Below are 25323 nucleotides of genomic sequence, written 5' to 3' on the forward strand. Positions count from 1 at the left end.
CTATCCCAAACTTCAGTCTCCACCAAGCCACCCATGTCCGAAGACCTCAGGAAATTCATCTAGACCTGCCGGCCAAAAAGAGACCCCACCCGTCCCAAACCTCAGACTCCACCAAGCCACCCGTGTTCAAAGACCTCAGGAAACTCATCTAGACCTACCGGCCGAAAAGAGACCCCACCCGTCCCAAACCTCAGACTCCACCAAGCCACCCGTGTCCGAAGACCTCAGGAAATTCATCTAGACCTACCGGCCAAAAAGAGACCCCACCCGTCCCAAACTTCAGACTCCACCAAGCCACACATGTCCGAAGACCTCAGGAAACTCATCTAGACCTACCGGCCAAAAAGAGACCCCACCCGTCCCAAACCTCAGACTCCACCAAGCCACCCGTGTCCAAAGACCTCAGGAAACTCATCTAGACCTACCGGCTGAAAAGAGCCCCCACCCGTCCCAAACTTCAGACTCCACCCTGCTCAATGTAGTTGGATTCTTCAAGCATAATCTGGGACGTTGCTGCTCTGCAGTCCAGGCCCCCTTTCACGTGTAACGCTTTGCCCCTCCCACTGCATTGCAAAGTACCAGCAAGTGGACGACATGTATCAGGAAAGAGTGAACAGCCTCAAGAATCACCCATTGAGAGATGGGTGGCTGTCCCCTGATGCCAGCAGATCACCAGGGCAGAGAGAGCTGATTGTTCTAGAGTTTCCACCTGGCACTTGGCAGATAGGCCTATTGGAAACTCCCCAGCTGCAGGCAGTGGTGCAGGGGTTAATGTGCTCCACCGCAGGAGGTGAGAGCAGACAGGAGGATCCAGTCCTGCTGGGAGTTTCTAATCTCACCAAAACAACTCCAGACACGTAGATGTAGGAGTGGCAGGCATGTGTCATGAAGAGTGCATGGTTGTGTGAACCACCCATTGCAAAGCTTCAGACCCAACCAAGGGACGAGCCAGAGGGCCTACGCGGCAGAAGGCAGCATCACCATGAGGGCCGCAGCGGGCAGCGTCCTCCTCGCCGCTCTCACCCTCTGGGCAGGGGGGGCTTCATCCACACCAGTAGGTAAGAGGCAGCTCCTTCCTGAGGACAGCACGCAGTCCCCTGTTGCATTGCAAGCTCTTCATAGGTGTACAGCCTTTATAATGAACATTTTAGAATGAAAAACGTAACAAAAATGTGTGTGGGTGGGGTAAAGGGTTACGTCTTGTGGGAAATGGTTCGGGTGGGTTTTTAGGGGTGGGAAACAGGGCTTGGGGGGAACCCCCCACCCACACCACAGGCCTGCCAATGCCCAAGAAGCACCTCATTTGCAAGGCTTTGCTTTCAAAGGCTCAGGTGATCACATCACGTGCCAGGGTTTGCCATAACATGTACAGATGCAAACGGTCATAACCAGTGCCTTAAGTGGCACTACAAATCGAGCCGGGGCCCATCGAGGGGGCGTGGCCTAACAACGGGGTCTTGATGGGCCGTTAGGCCACGCCCCCTTGACGAGCCCCGGCTCAATGGGCTACTGGCACCCCTGTCAGGCAGCCTTTTGTAGAGATTAGCACCCTCTCCCCTATGGGGGAGAGGGTGCTGATCTCTGCATTTATTTTCTATAGGCTTGCCTGGCAGGGGACAGCGCCTCGCCTATTCAGCCTTAATGGTGGTGCTGCCCCTCGCCAGCTGGGGAGGGGCAGCGTCACCATTAAGGCTGAAAGGGTGAGGCCACTGGAAGCAGAGGCCTTTTTCCTAAAGACTGAAACTCCCGCGAATCCGTGGGAGCTTCAGTATTTAGAAAGCCAGGCCTCTGCTTCCAGCGGCCTCACGTTTCTCCATAATGGTGGCGCCGGCCCACGTGCATCCCTTGATTAAAGGGATGCCTCGCAGGTGCGGCGCCACCATTATAGCTGAAAGGCATTTTTTTCTGAAGCCTGAAGCTCTCGCACACGAGCGAGAGCTTCAGGCTGTAGAAAAAAATGCCTTTCGTGTAGTGGCCGGGGATGCCCGGGGAGATTAGTGGGCCCCGGCAGGGCCCCGCCTCAAAACGAAATTTCGGAGCCTGCCGGGGCCCAGCCCCAGCAGGCCCCGGCCCACTTAAAGCCAATATGTGCAGGGTTTGTGCTAGCCCGCGCCTGCACCGCGCCTCGCATGGCCGGGTGCTCCTCTCATAGCGCCATGGAGATGCCAGTCGCTGGACTGTGACTCTCACGCCTTTGCCAGGCATTGCCATCACAGTCGCGTGTGCTTGCCCGCCGAAGTGACCCGCCCCCCCCCCTTCCCTATAAGTAACATAAGACTGTAAAGAAGACCGGTGGGGGGGTCTGTACTTCTGCTCTCTATATGGTAGAGGGGAGGCACAGAGGACCCCAGCCAAGATTCTCTAATACGGTAGCGATGGGCGAGCAATCAAGGCCTAGCTTCTCAGGAGGTGATGCAGGCTGGTTCTTAAGTACAGTGTATCCCCAAGCCCCCACAAAGGAATGTCCACACACTGTATTACTGAAAACACAGTCTTTATATAATTAATATTCAAGGGTTATGTACACTTATCACAATAACGCACTTTGTGCTCAGGAAAATCAGCAATGGTAAATATCTACAATTCTAAAGTGGTACCACTAATATTAGACCTCATTAAAGTGCATTCACAATACTGTTAAAATGGCACACAGATCAATAAGAAGGAAACCAGCAATAGAGAGAGGAGAGATAACAGAGGGTTGAAACAATAGGCAGAATACTGGCCCCTACCACTGGACACAGTTCTGTGTGGAGATCCCCCCACCTGGGCAACCTGTAAAATAAAGGGATATGACACAAGCCCAGTCCATATATTGTTCAACAGTCTTATTCTCTCCTACAATGTTTTTACCCCCCCAATGTACCTGGTGGAGTCGAGTTCTTCGAAGAGGCGTCGACAGATCCTTCTTGAATGACCCCCTTTTTAGCAGGAGTCACGGATCGTCGAGAGGCGTAGAGAAACGTCGAAGACCTCGGGGTTCGGCGACGGGGAATCGACGGCCCTTCTTGAATGCCTTCCCTTTCAAGCGGGAGGCACGGGGCGTCGAACGTCCGTCGACGAACGAGGTAGAACGATGTCGAAGAGGCGGCAGCTTCGTCCGAGCGGTGCTCGTCGGCGTCGGGGCGTCGGCGTCCTGCACGGCGGAGGTGTGCGGGGCACCTCGATGACAATAGTTCTGGACCGCAAAGATTGTAGAGACGGGAGCCCAGCAAGGGCGTCGAGTCGCTCGAGTCTTTGGGATCGTGAGGTGGCGGGAAACCCACCGGCGGATTTCTCCTCGGCGCGTTGGTCGTCCTCGACTTTCTCCGGCAGGATAAGCGGTCGACGATGCGGTCGAGGGAGTCCTTCGATTCAAATGTTCTTAGGCAAGGAGCGGACGGCTCCGGTCGTCGGCGGCACGGCGTCAAGTGGTTCCCACGGCTGGGCACACAACTTCGACGGGCCTCCAGCGGTTACACAGACCTGCGAACCCTGGTCGACGGCAATGGACTTCGACGGCGTCGATGTCCGGGTGCTTCACTTCGATCTCCTCGGCGGTCCCGTCTCGGGTCGGCAGCCTTTCGAGGGTCTGACTTCCAGGGCGCTTCGGCGAAGATTCAGCGGTGCTCGATGGTCCCTCGGAGCACGGGAAGAGGGCGCCTTACCAGGTCCTCTCTCGGGTCAGTCCTCGACGATTTCGACAACCTTCAGTTCCGTCGAAGCAAATGCCACAGCAAGTCTTCTTCTTCCAGCTGGACGTCGAGGATCAGCAAATCCAGTTACTCTTGAGTGGAGACTCAGCTTCTGAATGCTTCTGAACAATTTCCAGTGGTGAGAGGTCCCCAGATATACTATTCTGTCTCTCATCCACACTGCTGGCACACACACAGCAGCCAATCACACAGAAGGGCATTCATGCAGTCAGTCAGCCAATCAGGCACACAGTGCATTCAGGCCACACTCCTCCCTTTCAGACACTCACAACACGGAATGTGGATTGGGACAAGTACCCAGCCATTCAACACTACACACTGCATTCAGGCCAGTTTCGGGCAGGGCTGTCTCAGTCTTTGTCTCTCATGCCAGAAACCAGACAACCACAACAAGGAGTGTATATTGGTCACACACTCCATTCACCCAGGTCCCACCCACAGGAGGTACCCACAACATACAGTCACTGGGAAGGCTCCAGTCAGTCTAGCTGGGCCTTCACAACAACACCATATATGGAACTTCCACCCAACAGCCAGTCAGGGGGAAGGGACAGAGTCAGGGCATCCCAGGACTTTGGGAAAACAAGACAACAGGCAATAGAAAGCAAGAGGCCACAGGGGCCATCTTGTTTCTATCAGGAATCAACTGATCCCAATGGCAGGGCCTGGGTATCCCAAAATGGAGGACACCCAGAGCACCTGTCCAATTCAGCATGGAGCTGCCACCAGCCCATACCCTGCTCTGTGGGCCACCCACAGGTGCCCAAAAACATACACTAGGGGCACAGGGTTGTACCCCTACCCATGGGTGCCATAAGGGTATCCCATGGGTCTGTTCACCAAACCAAAAGAGAGAGCTGCACTGCCAGGAGTCCCAAATGGATTCCTGGGCAGAAAACATAACAGAACACACGATAAAAGGCAGAAAAGGACAAGGATTCAGAGGCCCTGTCCCTCTGATACATTTCCAGCATCACAGTCGCCCCCCCCAGACTGAGGTGGAGGGTGTCTAATCTCCCACGGGATAGACACCCTCATCCAGACGGTCAACATACCTTCTGGAAAGGCCATCTGCATTATCGTGACTCTTCCCTGGTCTGTGCTCTATGGTGAAGTCTAGCCCTTGCAGGCTAATGGACCACCTGAGCAATTTCGGGTTCTCACCCTTCATCTGCATAAGCCACTTCAGGGGCTTATGATCTGTTTGGACCTTGAAGGTAGACCCCGTAAGGTAGGGCCTAAAACGCCTAAGGCTCCAAACTATACTAAAACATTCCTTTTCAACAGTAGCCCACCTAAGTTCTCTACCCTTGAGTTGTCTACTGATGAATATGATAGGATGTTCTCTCCCTTTGTCATCTAACTGGGACAAGACAGCTCCAATTCCGGTGTCGCAGGCATCCGTCTGGACGATAAAGGGTCGGCTGTAGTCAGGCGCACTCAACACAGGTGCCCTACACAGACTTTCTTTCAAGCCATCAAAGGCCCTCTGACAGTCTTCAGTCCAATTAACCTTCCTAGGCTGTTTGGGTGAAGTTAGAGCTGTCAGGGGTGCAGCTATGGTTCCATAGTCTGCCATGAAATTGCGATAGTACCCAGTGAGGCCCAAAAAGGCTCTCACCTGGGTTTGAGTAGTGGGAGTCTCCCAGTTCTGTACGTCCTGTACTTTACTGGAGAGAGGTTGGATTTGACCCCCTCCTACCTCATGACCAAGATAGGTAACTTTCCCCTGAGCTATCTGGCACTTGGTGGCCTTGATAGTGAGGTTAGCCCTTTTCAAGGCCTGCAACACCTTATCCAGATGTGTCAAATGCTCTTCCCAGGTGGAACTGTAGACGGCAATGTCGTCTAAGTAAGCCACACAAAAGGCTTCCAGCCCACTGAGCGCATGGTTGACCAATCTCTGGAAGGTGGCAGGGGCATTCTTCAACCCAAAGGGCATGACCCTAAACTGGTAGAGTCCCTCAGGTGTGGAGAATGCCGTCTTTTCCTTGGCATGGTCCGTCAGAGCTATTTGCCAATAGCCTGAGGTAAGGTCAAAGGTGCTCACAAATTTGGCAGCACCTATAGTGTCCACGAGCTCATCAGCCCTGGGCAATGGGTGCGCGTCAGTTTTGGTGACGGCATTGACTCCTCGGTAGTCCACACAGAACCTCCAATCCTTGGTACCCGCCGGGGAACTTGCCTTGGGGACAAGGACCACTGGACTGGACCAGGGACTGGTGGAGGGTTCAATAACACCCAGATCCAACATCTTGGCGACCTCAGCCTGGATGTGGTTTTTGACGGTATCTGACATACGATAGCTCCTGCTTTTGACAGGCACACTGTCACCAGTGTCAATTTCGTGCTTACACCACGGTGTAAGGCCCGGTGTCAGTGAAAACAGAGGGGCATACTGCTGGAGCAAAGCCCGGCAGGCCCTCTGCTGCTCTGTTGTCAAATCGGGAGAGAGTTGTACTCCCTCCACTGAGCCATCCTGAGGGTTGCTATGCAGCAAATCAGGAAGGGGCTCACTCTCATCCTCTTCTTGCCCTGAAGCTAGCAAGAGACATGAGACCTCTGCTCGCCTGTGGAAAGGCTTGAGCCTGTTGACATGGAATACCTGGGGGGCTACCCCAGAGGCTCCCATGTCCACCAGATAATTGACTTCGCCCATCTTGGAGATGATCCTGAAGGGTCCAGTCCACTTGTCTGCCAAAGCTCTAGGCTTGGTAGGCTCCATCACAAGGATTTCCTGTCCCGGAGTCCAATCCACTTGCGAAGCTTTCAGGTCATGCCAGTACTTATTCAATTCCTGGCTGGCCTTGAGATTTGCTGTTGCCTGACCCATCATTTGTGTCATCCTCCGCCTGAGGCCTAACACATAGTCCCCCACTTGCTTGGCGGGACCTGGAGGGGTGGCTTCCAAGCCTTCTCGGATCAAGGCGAGGGGCCCCCTCACGGGATGTCCAAAGAGTAACTCAAAGGGGCTGAAACCAACACCCTCTTGAGGTACCTCTCTGTAAGCAAACAGCAGGCATGGCAGGAGGAGATCCCATTTCCTCCTTAGGGGCTCTTCCAAAGCACCTAGCATGCCCTTGAGAGTTTTGTTAAATCTCTCAACCAGACCATTGGTCTGGGGGTGGTAAGAGGTGGAGAACTTGTAGGTTACCCCGCACTCTTTCCACATGGTTTTCATGTAACTAGACATGAAGTTGGATCCTCGGTCAGAGACAACCTCCTTGGGGAATCCAACACGGGTGAAAATGCCCAGGAGAGCCCTGGCAACCACCTTGGCAGTAACAGTCCGAAGGGGTATTGCCTCAGGGTACCTGGTGGCATGATCTACCAAGACCAGGATGAACCGATGTCCACCTGAAGTGGGAGGGTCAAGGGGACCGACGATGTCGATGCCCACCCTCTCAAATGGGGTGCCAACCACTGGTAATGGCTGCAGTGGGGCAATGACCCTGCCTCCAGTCTTGCCAGACAACTGACAAGTTGGGCAGGTCCTGCAGTGGGACTCCACCTCTACTCCCATCCGTGGCCAGTAGAAATGGGCAGAGAGCCTCTGCTTAGTCTTCTTGGTCCCAAGATGACCAGCCAAGGGCACCTCATGCGCCAACTGCAGTAGGAAGGGCCTGTAAACCTGGGGTACCACCAACCTCTTGCGGGCACCAGGTTCGGGCTTAGTGGGCTCACTAACAAGGAGCTCACCCTCCCAATAAATCTTGAATGTCCTAGGCACTTCACCTTGTGCCTGGGACAGGGCCTGTTTCCTCAGGCCCTCGAGAGAGTGGCACTCTCTCTGTCCCTTACAGAAGTCTGCCCGGGAGGGTCCCCCTTCAGCTAACAAGCATTGAAGGTCGGGATGATCCTCCGGGTTGAGAACCTCTCCCACAGGAGAGTCTTCTGTCTCTTCTCCCACAGGAGTTGAGTTTGGGTTTTCCGCTGGACCCAGCCCGTCCGGAGCATGGATCCCATTGGGTGCTGTCGGAACAGCAGGAAGAGAAGGTGTTCCCTCCACAGAGGTGGCCTTCTTGGTCTTCCTTCTTCTTGCCTTAGGCCTCGCCTTTGGCTCGGGTACCTGACTCACAGCCAGACCCGGTGTCACCTGTGACCTAGTGACTGCAGCAGCAGTCATGGGAAGACCATCCGAGATCAACCCCAACTCTACTAGATCATTTCCTAACAGAATGTTAGCAGGGACATTGTCCTGAACCAGGACAGGAAGCTTTGCTGTCTTGTCTCCAATCATGAGTGTGACTAGGGCTACAGGCGATAATTTGGGAGGCCCACCAGCTAACCTGGTGGTTCTCAGAGGAGCACCTACATAGTCCTCTGGCTTGAGCAGGGTCCTGTCCACCACTGTCATGCTTGCCCCAGTGTCTCTCAAACCAGTAGAAGGCTGGCCATTCAAGAGGACACTTCTCAAAAATCTACGGGTGTTCTGTGGGATAGTCGCCAGTACTTCTGCGTACTGGTCCCAGGCCCCAAGGGACACTAAGGAAATCTCTACTGGAGCACCAAATGTGATTCCTGTAGAGGAGGGGAGGACAGTGGCCTCCACCTCAGACACGGGGTAAGGGTAGGTCAGGCTGACAGCCTGTACTCCAAGTGCCTTACCTTTACACTTGGGGTCACCCCTTTTGTGATCCAGAGCCCCACAATCCCAACAAGTGCCAGGAGTGCGGGGTACGGTACTGGAACCACTGGGAGCCTGCTTTGCAGCAGGTGGACCACTACTCTTATTCCCACCCACAGAGGACTTATCCCCACTAGATTTTTGGGTCTTAGGAGAGGAAGGTTTTGGTTTACCCGACTGTGACTGCTTTTGGGACTCCTCAGCTTTCTGAGAGGCCCCCTTTTCTTTGTCCTTGTCCTTCCCACTGGAGTCCTTAGGGGACACCCGGTGGGAGACCCACTTGTCAGCCAACCTAGCCAGCTTAAAGGGGTCCAAAATGTTCTGGTCAGCCACATACTGACGCAGCTCTGGTGAACAGGCTTCAGAAAAATGCTCAAAAAACAAGAGGTGGGACAACTCAACAAAAGTTTTCACCTTGTATCCATCAATCCACCCCATCATGTTCATGTGCGCAGTACTCACCCAGTCAACCCAAGACACATTCTCTCTTTTCTTAAATTCCCTGAACCTTTTAAGGTATTGGGCAGGTGTCTTGCCAAACTTGGCAATCAAAGCAGACTTCATACACTCATACTGACCCCTTTCTTCCACACTCAGCTTCAGAATACAGTCATATCCAGTTTGAGGCACTCTGCTTAACAAACACTTAGCCCAATCTCTTTTATCTACATCATGAATTGCACAAGCCATTTCAAACGCTTCAATCCATTGGAGGATATCTGAACCCTCCACAAACACACCAACCAAATCTTTCATAAACTTGGTGGCTGGGGACCTGACACTCTCACTGGATCTAGCTGAAGTCTCCACTCTAGCTTTCTCTAGCTGGATTCTCTGACATTCAGTGTCCTGGCTTTTGAGTTCAAGGTCCTTATTTCTGAGTTCAAGATCCCTATTCTTGAGTTCCACTTGCTGTGCCAGCTCCTCTTTCTTAAGCTCAGCTTCTATTTCCAACTTGCGATATTCAAAGGCTAACTTCATCCTCAATAACTCAAGTTCCATGGAATTGCTGGGGTTTGGAACAGAGGCAGCAGGAATGGTGGCATTCCCAGAAACAGATTCAGCGACAACCCCAGGGGCAGAGTCCTCACTGGTTGCATCCCCCCCTTCCTCAAGAGTTTCACCATCAGTCTGGTAATCCACCAGGGCAGCTATCAGCTCAGCCCTAGACTTATCCACAAAGTCTAACTCCCTGGCTTCACAAGCACTCTGGAGAGCCTCTAAGCTCATCCGAGTCAATTTACCATTTGCAATGGCCTCCATTGCTTGTAATGCAGTTATTTGGTACACACCCAAACCTTAATCTAATAAAAGTGCGGATATTTTGTAAGTGGCACGGTTATACACTGAGTCTTAAAACCATAAGCATCCCACCGCTGCCACCAGCTTTGTAAAGAAGACCGGTGGGGGGGTCTGTACTTCTGCTCTCTATATGGTAGAGGGGAGGCACAGAGGACCCCAGCCAAGATTCTCTAATACGGTAGCGATGGGCGAGCAATCAAGGCCTAGCTTCTCAGGAGGTGATGCAGGCTGGTTCTTAAGTACAGTGTATCCCCAAGCCCCCACAAAGGAATGTCCACACACTGTATTACTGAAAACACAGTCTTTATATAATTAATATTCAAGGGTTATGTACACTTATCACAATAACGCACTTTGTGCTCAGGAAAATCAGCAATGGTAAATATCTACAATTCTAAAGTGGTACCACTAATATTAGACCTCATTAAAGTGCATTCACAATACTGTTAAAATGGCACACAGATCAATAAGAAGGAAACCAGCAATAGAGAGAGGAGAGATAACAGAGGGTTGAAACAATAGGCAGAATACTGGCCCCTACCACTGGACACAGTTCTGTGTGGAGATCCCCCCACCTGGGCAACCTGTAAAATAAAGGGATATGACACAAGCCCAGTCCATATATTGTTCAACAGTCTTATTCTCTCCTACAATGTTTTTACCCCCCCAATGTACCTGGTGGAGTCGAGTTCTTCGAAGAGGCGTCGACAGATCCTTCTTGAATGACCCCCTTTTTAGCAGGAGTCACGGATCGTCGAGAGGCGTAGAGAAACGTCGAAGACCTCGGGGTTCGGCGACGGGGAATCGACGGCCCTTCTTGAATGCCTTCCCTTTCAAGCGGGAGGCACGGGGCGTCGAACGTCCGTCGACGAACGAGGTAGAACGATGTCGAAGAGGCGGCAGCTTCGTCCGAGCGGTGCTCGTCGGCGTCGGGGCGTCGGCGTCCTGCACGGCGGAGGTGTGCGGGGCACCTCGATGACAATAGTTCTGGACCGCAAAGATTGTAGAGACGGGAGCCCAGCAAGGGCGTCGAGTCGCTCGAGTCTTTGGGATCGTGAGGTGGCGGGAAACCCACCGGCGGATTTCTCCTCGGCGCGTTGGTCGTCCTCGACTTTCTCCGGCAGGATAAGCGGTCGACGATGCGGTCGAGGGAGTCCTTCGATTCAAATGTTCTTAGGCAAGGAGCGGACGGCTCCGGTCGTCGGCGGCACGGCGTCAAGTGGTTCCCACGGCTGGGCACACAACTTCGACGGGCCTCCAGCGGTTACACAGACCTGCGAACCCTGGTCGACGGCAATGGACTTCGACGGCGTCGATGTCCGGGTGCTTCACTTCGATCTCCTCGGCGGTCCCGTCTCGGGTCGGCAGCCTTTCGAGGGTCTGACTTCCAGGGCGCTTCGGCGAAGATTCAGCGGTGCTCGATGGTCCCTCGGAGCACGGGAAGAGGGCGCCTTACCAGGTCCTCTCTCGGGTCAGTCCTCGACGATTTCGACAACCTTCAGTTCCGTCGAAGCAAATGCCACAGCAAGTCTTCTTCTTCCAGCTGGACGTCGAGGATCAGCAAATCCAGTTACTCTTGAGTGGAGACTCAGCTTCTGAATGCTTCTGAACAATTTCCAGTGGTGAGAGGTCCCCAGATATACTATTCTGTCTCTCATCCACACTGCTGGCACACACACAGCAGCCAATCACACAGAAGGGCATTCATGCAGTCAGTCAGCCAATCAGGCACACAGTGCATTCAGGCCACACTCCTCCCTTTCAGACACTCACAACACGGAATGTGGATTGGGACAAGTACCCAGCCATTCAACACTACACACTGCATTCAGGCCAGTTTCGGGCAGGGCTGTCTCAGTCTTTGTCTCTCATGCCAGAAACCAGACAACCACAACAAGGAGTGTATATTGGTCACACACTCCATTCACCCAGGTCCCACCCACAGGAGGTACCCACAACATACAGTCACTGGGAAGGCTCCAGTCAGTCTAGCTGGGCCTTCACAACAACACCATATATGGAACTTCCACCCAACAGCCAGTCAGGGGGAAGGGACAGAGTCAGGGCATCCCAGGACTTTGGGAAAACAAGACAACAGGCAATAGAAAGCAAGAGGCCACAGGGGCCATCTTGTTTCTATCAGGAATCAACTGATCCCAATGGCAGGGCCTGGGTATCCCAAAATGGAGGACACCCAGAGCACCTGTCCAATTCAGCATGGAGCTGCCACCAGCCCATACCCTGCTCTGTGGGCCACCCACAGGTGCCCAAAAACATACACTAGGGGCACAGGGTTGTACCCCTACCCATGGGTGCCATAAGGGTATCCCATGGGTCTGTTCACCAAACCAAAAGAGAGAGCTGCACTGCCAGGAGTCCCAAATGGATTCCTGGGCAGAAAACATAACAGAACACACGATAAAAGGCAGAAAAGGACAAGGATTCAGAGGCCCTGTCCCTCTGATACATTTCCAGCATCACAAAGACCCCCTGTGTTTCCCCCATTGATGAGGACTGCACAGGACTCTCAGGCTTGCACTGGTCCCTGAAGGCGGAATGGCCAATGCCCAGATGAGAGCCTGCGCTTGCACTGGCCAGAGTCCATGAGGATGCGAGATGCCTGGGGCTGTGTGCGGTCTCGTGCGGGGCGGATGTGGCCAAGCCGCTCTCTTTCACGGTAAGTGCAAGGCTCCTTTGCGTCTGCCATGTACGCCTCTGTAATGGCGCAGGGAGCTGAGGATGTAGCTTCCGGCTGCTGCTCAGAGCAATGCAAGTGCTTACCATGTATTCAAAAGTCAATAACTCTGTAGTTTGGCATCAATCGTCCAGAAGGGGGCCGGTGTGCCCAGAATTGGTGCCAACCGTGCATTGGCTTGAGAAAAAGGGATTGCATTTCTTCTCATTTAAAAATGATGTGACCCAAGAGTTGCCCTTTTGGGGAGGGACTAGGCCTAATTTTCATATCATCCTCTATCTTCCTAAACAGCATCGTAGGATAAAAAATAATAATGTTTGGATGGGTTGCTCTGAGCAATGCCAGGGGTTAGGGTGTATTCACAACCTTGGATCCATCTTAACCCCACCCTCGGTTGCTGCAAACTGACATCACATGTGCAGGTGTGCCCTCCTTTGCAAGGCAGCTCCATCACGTGATAGCCTAATTGCCATGCAGTGCCATCTGTTGCCACCTATCACCAGGTGCGGCCTCACTGGTCCAGTGCTCGGCAACTGCCAGGGGTGCCATCGTATTCTCCAGGTAACCGGCCAATGTCTGGGACCTAGCAGCGGAAGAGGCGGGAGAAGTAGCCAGAGGAAGTGACGTCCTTGACAACTTCCCCTGCATCCAGACAGAACAGAGTATCACACTCTGCAGGAGGATATGCGTGTGGGTTAATGCACCTGCTGCAGGGACGTATATGTAACATGCAGATCGCAGAGCTGAAGCTCTGTAAGAACAACCCATTCTTTAATACTCCTGAAGTACACAGAATTAGTGAAGTTGCAGTGAGCCTGCAAATACTTCAGCTCAGATAGACAGAGTCACGCATGTGTCTGCGTTGCATCACTCCGAGGGGAGTGATGCTGAGGTTTCTAATATGACAGTACAAGCACGGGGGCCACTGACAGTTCTGGAGGGCCGAGGAAGAGTCAGTCATGCGTTAGGTGCAGAGTGGGCTTCCATGAGTACTAGAGGGATACATGATGTCATAGCAACGAGAGGCCATAGCTGCGAGTCAATAACGCGGGTGGGTCAGGAGGGAAGGGCGTCACGTGACAAGAATTCACAGTACAGACTTTCAAGCCTCTGATTTTGAACAAACAGTGCAACTCAGTCGGTAGCGTCGCATAGTTGTGATCATTGTGCCGGGGAAAACATGCAACATATCTCTTCAGCACATGTGTTAAGTTCATCTGAAAACACAGAACACATGTCCATGACTATATTAAAGTTACAGCCAGGTGCAAGCCATTAACCTGTTTGACACTTTCATTCTGAAAAACAAGAAGCTAAACAACAAGTCACAAAATGAAAAGTTAAAACCAGGACTTGGACTATCTCCCGGATGGAATGAATATTGTTGGCATGTATTTTTAAATGGGGGTGCAATGACTGTACAGCTCCATTTAATGCTCTGCCCCATTTTGAAGAAGTGACAGTGCGGAGGAGGGGCACACACATAAATAAAACAGAGTTCCTCTGTGCATTCCTCCTCTGTCTGGCCAGCAGACACGATCCATTCCATACAGCCAATGCTTGGCCAGCCCTGGCCAGCTTGGACTTTCGATCCATTCCATACAGCCAATGCTTGGCCAGCCCTGGCCAGCTTGGACTTTCGATCCATTCCATACAGCCAATGCTTGGCCAGCCCTGGCCAGCTTGGACTTTTTAACAAGACTTCACTGAAGGACATGCAGAGTACTTAGAAATCGAGTGGTGAAGGCCACCCGGGTAAAATGTCTTTATGACACCACCAGCATGTTTACAACTGCAATGAAGTCATTCATTCTCCGAAGACTGCTTTGAAGAAACCCTGGAAGGCAGCTGAGTGCAAAGCCTGATGGTAAGGCTTGATTAAAGCAAGCTCAAAGAGTTCCCACGAGGAGGAGTTTTGGGCGGGGACAGGCAGGAATGGGTGGAAATGGCCATATGGATTAGCATGAGCATGGGCAGTCAATGAGTGGGCTCATTGCCAAAAAAACATCTACAGACTGTGTGTCCCTCCTCATATGCCATTCCTCCCTAGCTGCACTTTAGGCCGATAGGTGTCGCAAGCAACACATACTAGCCCCTAAAAGGGAGCCGAGAGAAGAACACTAGGTGTTTATTAGCCAGCTGAAAAGCTGCCGCCCTCTGTAAGAACAACAGAGGGACCCTCTGAGCCAATGATTGAGGTGACGTCAGAATACACACCAAGAGGAACACTAGGAGATAGAAGGAATTGGAATCATCTTAAAGAGTACATGGGAATCCTTAGATTCTCTGTATCAATATCCCACATTAAAACAAAACTTTCTAGCCCTTTCTTTAGGAATAACCAACAGAATTTCTTCCAGATGGATGACCCAATAATGGATGAACTCCATCACTGACTGAAGGTCCTGAATGTGCCACAAGCAAAAGAAGCAAAACGCATTACAATGAGAATGCCAGGGACCCTGCATGGACACAGCCTGGTTTCTCACAGGAGAAAGGAAGGAGCCTGTGGAATGGAGGCTCTGAAGGCACCTAGTCGAGGCCTATTTCAGACTGGGTCTGGAGCAGAAGGGAGTCCAGTGCTTAGGAGCAGAACCAGATTGCATCCGCTTGAGATGTTTCCTGGGAGAAGCATTGATGTCCAGGAAGCGAGGAGATGTTTCCAGAGGCAGCCAGTAGAGGGACCATCCTAGGTAGAGTCCTGCTGCATGGAGACCCCCAAATAACCTGAACATTAAGAAAATCGAACACTACATAAATATAAAATATGCACCAGCTTCTGAATGTAAGGTGAGCAGGCGTATTGCCCTCTACTTACTGGAAACACATGCAGTCATCTCTCTGGGTCTGTGGGTGATGGCGGCCACACACCTTCTACATTTAAAGTGATAGCCAGGGTTTAAATAACAATCTTCAATGTACTTATTTGTTAGTCCTTAAAGGCAGCAGAAAAGAGGGTGATAAAAGGAAGAATAGAATCCCAATGGACACCTGGGTGGTGTGGGTCTACCGGCTTGATGCATCGAACACCATCCATGCAAGCAGCAACAGTCACGATATATGTATATTAGGCTGTAGGGAAAAGGACAGAGAGTCTGACAGAGTGTCCCCATCCTGACAATGTGGCCCTGAGCAGCTATTGAACAGGGCTTGTGCACATTGCAGGCTATATATCAAAAGTGTAGGATGCGCTTAGTGTTTTACATGATGAAAAATCAGTTTCCTCACAGAACATCCTGCAACCTTCAGGGGCGTGGTTTGAAGGCAGCATTCTATGACCGCGCAATTCTGTCCAGCCTACCATCGTGACACCTTCTTTATGCTGCTCCCTCATGCGCAAGGAGCCACAGTCTGGTCTTGTGAATCCTGTTCTTATTCTCAGGCCAGTGTACGCCCCCCGCCCTCCTCATGCACGACTTGCCATATGTGACTGAGATGTCTATGCCCGGGGCGGAGACTAATGTCCAGTCTCTGCTAAGCAATCATTTTAAGTTGAGGCTCTACCGCATCACACCACTAATCATGGCTGGGGTGCTACTGTAAAAACAAAGAGGTGATGGCTGGAAGGTTTAGAATGAATCTTAACCGTAGGCATTGCTCTGGGCAACCCTCAGGACCACCATTCTTCGCCTGCCAAGCCATTACAGAAGGGGAAAGACCATATGCAAATCAGGCTTGGTGCCACCCCAATCTTCCAGCCATCACCTCTTTGTTTTTGTTTTGTCACCCCGAGTGGGACGGGTATGCCCAGACGTGGGTCAAGTGCCTGCTGGGCCTAGAGACCCAAGCTACTCCTCACTGATGAGGCCCAACAAGGCCGAAACATGTTTGGGGATGCGCGTGGTCTCGAAGGGATGCGACCTAGCAGTTTGGGCTGGACTGCCCCTTTTTGGGTGGGACCAAGCCTGATTTGCATATGGTTTTTCCCCTTCTGTAATGGCTTGGCAGGCGAAGGTCTGAAGGTTGTCCACACCTCAGTGAGACAACTCCGATCCTCTGCATATCCAACACCTGTCCACACCTCAGGGAGACAACACCAATCCTCTGCCCATCCAACACATGTCCACACCTAAGGGAGACAACTCCAATCCTCTGCCCATCCAACACCTGTCCACACCTCAGGGAGACAACTCCAATCCTCTGCCGATCCAACACCTATCCACACCTCAGGAACCCAACTACAATCCTCTGCATACCCAACACCTGTCCACACCTCAGGGAGACAACTCCAATCCTCTGCAAATCCAACACCTGTCCACACCTCAGGAACCCAACTCCAATCCTCTGCCCATCCAACACCTGTCCACACCTCAGGAACCCAACTCCAATCCTCTGCATACCCAACACCTGTCCACACCTCAGGGAGACAACTCCAATCCTCTGCCGATCCAACACCTATCCACACCTCAGGAACCCAACTCCAATCCTCTGCATACCCAACACCTGTCCACACCTCAGGGAGACAACTCCAATCCTCTGCCCATCCAACACCTGTCCACACCTCAGGGAGACAACTCCAATCCTCTGCCGATCCAACACATATCCATACCTCAGGAACCCAACTCCAATACTCTGCATACCCAACACCTGTCCACACCTCAGGGAGACAACTCCAATCCTCTGCATACCCAACACCTGTCCACACCTCAGGGAGACAACTCCAATCCTCTGCATACCCAACACCTGTCCACACCTCAGGGAGACAACTCCAATCCTCTGCCGATCCAACACCTATCCACACCTCAGGAACCCAACTCCAATCCTCTGCATATCCAACACCTGTCCACACCTCAGGGAGACAACTCCAATCCTCTGCAAATCCAACACCTGTCCACACCTCAGGAACCCAACTCCAATCCTCTGCCGATCCAACACCTATCCACACCTCAGGAACCCAACTCCAATCCTCTGCATACCCAACACCTGTCCACACCTCAGGGAGACAACTCCAATCCTCTGCCGATCCAACACCTATCCACACCTCAGGAACCCAACTCCAATCCTCTGCATACCCAACACCTGTCCACACCTCAGGGAGACAACTCCAATCCTCTGCCCATCCAACACCTGTCCACACCTCAGGGAGACAACTCCAATCCTCTGCCGATCCAACACCTATCCACACCTCAGGAACCCAACTCCAATCCTCTGCATACCCAACACCTGTCCACACCTCAGGGAGACAACTCCAATCCTCTGCAAATCCAACACCTGTCCACACCTCAGGAACCCAACTCCAATCCTCTGCCCATTAAACACCTGTCTACACCTCAGGGAGACAACTCCAATCCTCTGCCCATCCAACACCTGTACACAAGTCAGGAACCCAACTCCAATCCTCTGCCCATCCAACACCTGTCCACACCTCAGGAACACAACTCCATTCCTCTGCCCATCCAACACTTGTCCACACCTCAGGGAGACAACTGCCATCCTTTGCCCATCCAACACCTGTCCACACCTAAGGGAGACAACGGCAATCCTCTGCATATCCAACACCTGTCCACACCCCAGGAAGACAACTCCAATCCTCTGCCTATCCAACACCTGTCCACACCTCAGGGAGACAACTCCAAACTTCTGCCCATCCAACACCTGTCCACACCTCAGGAACCCGACTCCAATCCTCTGCCCATCCAACAACTATCCACACCTCAGGGAGACAACTCCAAACCGCTGCCTATCCAACATCTGTCCACACTTCAGGAGGACAACTCCAATCCTCTGCCTATCCAACACCTGTCCACACCTCAGGAACCCAACTCCAATCCCCTGCATATCCAACACCTGTCCACACCTCAGGGAGACAACACCAATCCTCTGGCCATCCAACACCTGTCCACACCTCAGTGAGACAACTCCGATCCTCTGCATATCCAACACCTGTCCAATCCTCAGTGAGACAACTTTGATCCTCTGCCCATCCAACACCTGTCCAATCCTCAGGAACCCAACTCCAATCCTCTGCCCATCCAAAACCTGTCCACACCTCAGGAACCCAACTCCAATCCTCTGCCAATCCAACACCTGTCCACACCTCAGGAACCCAACTCCAATCCTCTGCCCATCCAACACATGTCCACACCTAAGGGAGACAACGCCAATCCTCTACATATCCAACACCTGTCCACACCCCAGGAAGACAACTCCAATCCTCTGCCCATCCAAAACCTGTCCACACCTCAGGGAGACAACTCCAATCCTCTGCCGATCCAACACCTATCCACACCTCAGGAACCCAACTCCAAAGCTCTGCCCATCCAACACATGTCCACACCTCAGGGAGACAACTCCAATCCTCTGCCATCCAACACCTGTCCACACCTCAGGAACCCAACTCCAATCCTCTGCCCATCCAACACCTGTCCACACCTCAGGGAGACAACTCCAAAGCTCTGCCCATCCAACACATGTCCACACCTCAGGGAGACAACTCCAATCCTCTGCCATCCAACACCTGTCCACACCTCAGGAACCCAACTCCAATCCTCTGCCCATCTAACACCTGTCTACACCTCAGGGAGACAACTCCAATCCTCTGCCCATCCAACACCTGTCCACACCTCAGGAACCCAACTCCAATCCTGTGCCCATCTAACACCTTTCTACACCTCAGGGAGACAACTCCAATCCTCTGCCCATCCAACACCTGTCCACACCTCGGGAATCCAAGTCCAATCCTCTGCATATCCAAGACCTGTCCACACCTCAGGAACCCAACTCCAATCCTCTGCCCATCCAACACCTGCCCACACCTCAGGAACCCAACTCCAATCCTCTGCCCATCCAACACCTGTCCACACCTCAGGAATGCAACTCCAATCCTCTGCCCATCCAACACTTGTCCACACCTCAGGGAGACAACTCCAATCCTCTGCCCATCCAACACCTGTCCACACCTCAGGACCCTGCTTCAATCATCTGCCCATCCAAAACCTATCCACACCTCAGGGAGACAACTCCAATCATGTGCCTATTCAACACCTGTCCACACCTCAGGAAGACAACTCCAATCCTCTGCCCATCCATAACCTGTTCACACCTCAGGGAGACAACGCCAATCCTCTGTCTATCCAACACCTGTCCACTCCTCAGGAACCCAACTCAAATCCTCTGCATATCCAACACCTGTCCACAGCTCAGGAACCCAACTCCAATCCGCTGCACATCCAACACCTGTCCACACCTCAGGGAAACAACTTCAATCCTCTGCCCATACAACACCTGTCCACACCTCAGGGAGGCAACTCCAATCCTCTGCCCATCCAACACCTGTCCACACCTCAGGGAGACAAATCCAATCATCTGCCTATCCAACACCTGTTCACACCTCAGGAACCCAACTCCAATCCCCTGCCCATCCAACACCTGTCCACACCTCAGGGAGACAACTCCAATCCTCTGCATATCCAACACCTGTCCACACCTCAGGGAGACAACTCCAATCCTCTGCCCATCCAATGCATGTCTACACCTCAAGGAGACAACTCCAATCCTCTGCATATCCAACACCTGTCCACACCTCAGGAACCCAACTCCAATCCCCTGCCCATCCAACACCTGTCCACACCTCAGGGAGACAACTCCAATCCTCTGCCCATCCAATACATGTCTACACCTCAAGGAGACAACTCCAAACCTCTATCCAACACCTGTCCAATCCTCAGGGAGACAACGTTGATCCTCTGCCCATCCAACACATGTATACACCTCAGGGAGACAACTCTGATCCTCTGCATATCCAACACCTGTCCAATCCTCAGGGAGACAAATTGGATTATCTGCCCACCCAGCACCTGTCCACACCTCAGGAGGCCAACTCCAATCCTCTGCCCATCCAACACCTGTCCACACCTCAGGAACCCAACACCAATCCTCTGCCCATCCAACACCTGTCAACACCTCAGGGAGACAACTCCAATCCTCTGCCCATCCAACACCTGTCCACACCTCAGGACCCCAACTCCAATCCTCTGCCCATCCAACACCTGTCCACACCTCAGGAACCCAACTCCAATCCTCTGCCCATCCAACACCTGTCCACACCTCAGGAACCCAACTCCAATCCTCTGCATATCCACCACCATTCCACACCTCAGGGAGACAACTCCAATCCTCTGCATATCCAAACCCTGTCAACACCTCAGGGAAACAACTCCAATCCTCTGCCCACCCAGCACCTGTCCACACCTCAAGAACCCAACTCCAATCCTCTGCCCATCCAACACCTGTCCACACTTGAGGAACCCAACTCCAATCCTCTGCCCATCCAACCAATGTCCACACCTCAGGAAGACAACTCCAATCCTCTGCCCATCCAACACCTGTCCACACCTCAGGGAAACGACTCCAATCCTCTGCCCACCCAGCACCTGTCCACACCTCAAGAATCCAAATCCAATCCTCTGCCCATCCAACACCTGTCCACACCTCAGGGAGACAACTCCAATCCTCTGCCCACCCAACACCTGTCCACACCTCAGGAACCCAACTCCAATCCGCTGCCCATCCAACACCTGTCCACACCTCAGGAACCCAACTCCAATCCTCTGCCCATCCAACAAATGTCCACACCTCAGGGAGACAACTCCAATCCTCTGCCCACCCAACACCTGTCCACACCTCAGGAACCCAACTCCAATCCTCTGCCCATCTAACACCTGTCCACACCTCAGGGAGACAACTCCAATCCTCTGCCCACCCAACACCTATCCACACCTCAGGAACCCAAGTCAAATCCTGTGCCCATCCATCACCTGCCCACACCTCAGGGAGACAACTCCAATCCTCTGCCCATCCAACACCTGTCCACACCTCAGGAACCCAACTAAAATCCTCTGCCCATCCAACACCTTTCCTACCCTCAGGAACCCAACTCCAATCCTCTGCCCATCCAACACCTGTCCACACCTCAGGAACCCAACTCCAATCCTCTGACCATCCAAAACCTGTTCACACCTCAGGGAGACAACTCCAATCCTCTGCCCATCCTACACCTGTCCACACCTTAGGAACGCAACTCCAATCCTCTGCCCATCCAACAACTGTCCACAGCTCAGGGAGACACGTCCAATCCTCTGCCCATCCTACACCTGTCCACACCTCAGGAACGCAACTCCAATCCTCTGCCCATCCAACACCTGTCCACACCTCAGGGAGACAACTCCAATCCTTTGCCCATCCAACACCTGTCCACACCTCAGGAACCCAACTCCAATCCTCTGCCAATCCAACACCTGTCCACACTTCTGGAACCCAACTCCAAAACCCTGCCCATCCAACACCTGTCCGCACCTCAGGAACCCAACTCCAATCCTCTGCCCATCCAACACCTGTCCACACCTCAGGAACCCAACTCCAATCCTCTGCCCATCCAAAACCTGTCCACACCTCAGGAACCCAACTCCAATCCTCTGCATATCCAACAGCTGTCCACACCTCAGGGAGACAACTGCAATCCTCTGCCCATCCAACACCTGTCCACACCTCAGGGAGACAACTCCAATCCTCCGCCCATCCAACACCTGTCCACACCTCAGGAGCCCAACTCAAATCCTCTGCCCTCCAACACCTGTCCACACCTCAGGAACCCAACTCCAATCCTCTGCCCATCCAACACATGTCCACACCTCAGGAACCCAACTCCAATCCTCTGCCCATCCAACACCTGTCCACACCTCAGGAACCCAACGCCAATCCTCTGCATATCCAACACCTGTCCACACCTCAGGGAGACAACTCCAATCCTTTGCACATCCAACACCTGTCCACACCTCAGGAACCCAACTCCAATCCTCTGCATATCCAACACCCGTCCACACCTCAGGGAGACAACTCCAATCCTCTGCATATCCAACACCTGTCCACACCTCAGGAACCCAACTCCAATCCTCTGCCCATCCAACACTTGTCCACACCTCAGGGAGACAACTCCAATCATCTGCCCATCCAACACCTGTCCACACCTCAGGAACCCAACTCCAATCCTCTGCCCATCCAACACTTGTCCACACCTCAGGGAGACAACTCCAATCATCTGCCCATCCAACACCTGTCCACACCTAAGGGAGATAACGCCAATCCTCTACATATCCAACACCTGTCCACACCCGAGGAAGACAACTCCAATCCTCTGCCTATCCAACACCTGTCCACACCTCAGGGAGACAACTCCAATTCTCTGCCCATCCAACAACTGTCCACACCTCAGGAACCCAACTCCAATCCTCTGCCCATCCAACACCTATCCACACCTCAGGGAGACAACTCCAATCCTCTGCCCATCCAACACCTGTCCACACCTCAGGAACCCAACTCCAATCCTCTGCATATTCAACACCTGTCCACACCTCAGGGAGACAACTCCAATCCTCTGCCCATCCAACACCTGTCCACACTTCAGGAACCCAACTCAAATCCTCTGCCCATCCAACACCTGTCCAATCCTTAGAGAGACAACTTTGATCCTCTGCCCATCCAATACATGTCCACACCTGAGGAATACAACTCCAATCCTCTGCCCATCCAATACCTGTCCACACCTGAGGAACCCAACTCCAATCCTCTGCATATCCAACACCTGTCCACATCTCAGGAAGACAACTCCAATCCTCTGCCTATCCAACACCTGTCCACACCTCAGGAACCCAACTCAAATCCTCTCCATATCCAACACCTGTCCACACCTCAGGGAGATAACACCAATCCTCTGCCCATCCAACACCTGTCCACACCTCAGGGAAACAACTCCAATCCTCTGCCCATCCAACACCTGTCCACACCTCAGGAACCCAATTCCAATCCTGTGCCCACACAACACCTGTCCAGACCTCAAGAACCCAACTCCAATCCTCTGCCCATCCAAAACCTGTCCACACCTCAGGGAGACAACTCCAATCCTCTGCCCATCCTACACCTGTCCACACCTCAGGAACGCAACTCCAAACCTCTGCCCATCCAACACCTGTCCACACCTCAGGGAGACAACTCCAATCCTCTGCCCATCCTACACCTGTCCACACCTCACCTGTCCACACCTCAGGAACCCAACTCCAATCCTCTGCCAATCCAACACCTGTCCACACTTCAGGAACCCAACTCCAAAACCCTGCCCATCCAACACCTGTCCGCACCTCAGGAACCCAACTCCAATCCTCTGCCCATCCAACACCTGTCCACACCTCAGGAACACAACTACAATCCTCTGCCCATCCAACACCTGTCCACACCTCAGGAACCCAACTCCAATCCTCTGAATATCCAACAGCTGTCCACACCTCAAGGAGACAACTGCAATCCTCTGCCCATCCAATACCTGTCCACACCTCAGGGAGACAACTCCAATCCTCTGCCCATCCAACACCTGTCCACACCTCAGGAGCCCAACTCAAATACTCTGCTCTCCAACACCTGTCCACACCTAAGGAACCCAACTCCAATCCTCTGCCCATCCAACACATGTCCACAGCTCAGGAACTCAACTCCAATCCTCTGCCCATCCAACACCTGTCCACACCTCAAGAACCCAACTCCAATCCTCTGCCCATCCAAAACCTGTCCACACCTCAGGGAGTCAACTCCAATCCTCTGCCCATCCTACACCTGTCCACACCTCAGGAACGCAACTCCAAAACTCTGCCCATCCAACACCTGTCCACACCTCAGGGAGACAACTCCAATCCTCTGCCCATCCTACACCTGTCCACACCTCACCTGTCCACACCTCAAGAACTCAACTCCAATCCTCTGCCCATCCAAAACCTGTCCACACCTCAGGGAGACAACTCCAATCCTCAGCCCATCCTACACCTGTCCACACCTCAGGAACGCAACTCCAAACCTCTGCCCATCCAACACCTGTCCACACCTCAGGGAGACAACTCCAATCCTCTGCCCATCCTACACCTGTCCACACCTCACCTGTCCACACCTCAGGAACCCAACTCCAATCCTCTGCCAATCCAACACCTGTCCACACTTCAGGAACCCAACTCCAAAACCCTGCCCATCCAACACCTGTCCGCACCTCAGGAACCCAACTCAAATCCTCTGCATATCCAACAGCTGTCCACACCTCAAGGAGACAACTGCAATCCTCTGCCCATCCAATACCTGTCCACACCTCAGGGAGAAAACTCCAATCCTCTGCCCATCCAATACCTGTCCACACCTCAGGAGCCCAACTCAAATACTCTGCTCTCCAACACCTGTCCACACCTCAGGAACCCAACTCCAATCCTCTGCCCATCCAACACATGTCCACAGCTCAGGAACCCAACTCCAATACTCTGCCCATCCAACACCTGTCCACACCTCAGGAACCCAACTCCAATCCTCTGCATATCCAACACCCGTCCATACCTCAGGGAGACAACTCCAATCCTCTGCATATCCAACACCCGTCCACACCTCAGGGAGACAACTCCAATCCTCTGCATATCCAACACCTGGCCAAACCTCAGGGAGACAACTCCAATCCTCTGCCCATCCAACACCTGTCCACACCTAAGGGAGACAACGCCAATCCTCTACATATCCAACACCTGTCCTCACCCCAGGAAGACAACTCCAATCCTCTGCCTATCCAACACCTGCCCACACCTCAAGGAGACAACTCCAATCCTCTGCAAATCCAACACTTGTCCACACCTCAGGGAGACTACTCCAATCCTCTGCAGATCCAACATCTGTCCACACCTAAGGGAGACAACGCAAATCCTCTGCATATCCAACACCTGTCCACACCCCAGGAAGACAACGCAAATCCTCTGCCTATCCAACACCTGTCCACACCTCAGGGAGACAACTCCTATCCTCTGCCCATCCAACAACTGTCCACACCTCAGGAACCCAACTCCAATCCTCTGCCCATCCAACACCTATCCACACCTCAGGGAGACAACTCCAATCCTCTGCCCATCCAACACCTGTCCACACCTCAGGAACCCAACTCCAATCCTCTGCCCATGCGACACCTATCCACACTTCAGGAACCCAACTCCAAT

The 25323-nt window shown here is 52.8% G+C and overlaps 1 long non-coding RNA gene across 1 annotated transcript in view; it reads left to right on the plus strand.

The window, feature by feature from the left end:
- Nucleotides 1–899: 899 nt before the first annotated feature.
- LOC138528711 (uncharacterized) overlaps nucleotides 900–25323 on the plus strand; it is a 178296-nt gene continuing 153872 nt past the window's right edge. Inside the window, exon 1 of the long non-coding RNA XR_011284212.1 lies at nucleotides 900–1058. This is a non-coding gene — a long non-coding RNA (uncharacterized lncRNA). The remainder of the gene's footprint in view (nucleotides 1059–25323) is intronic.

This window comes from Ambystoma mexicanum, chromosome 7q (genome assembly GCF_040938575.1).
Source record: "Ambystoma mexicanum isolate Mex_15411 chromosome 7q, UKY_AmexF1_1, whole genome shotgun sequence".
Lineage (NCBI taxonomy): Eukaryota > Metazoa > Chordata > Amphibia > Caudata > Ambystomatidae > Ambystoma > Ambystoma mexicanum.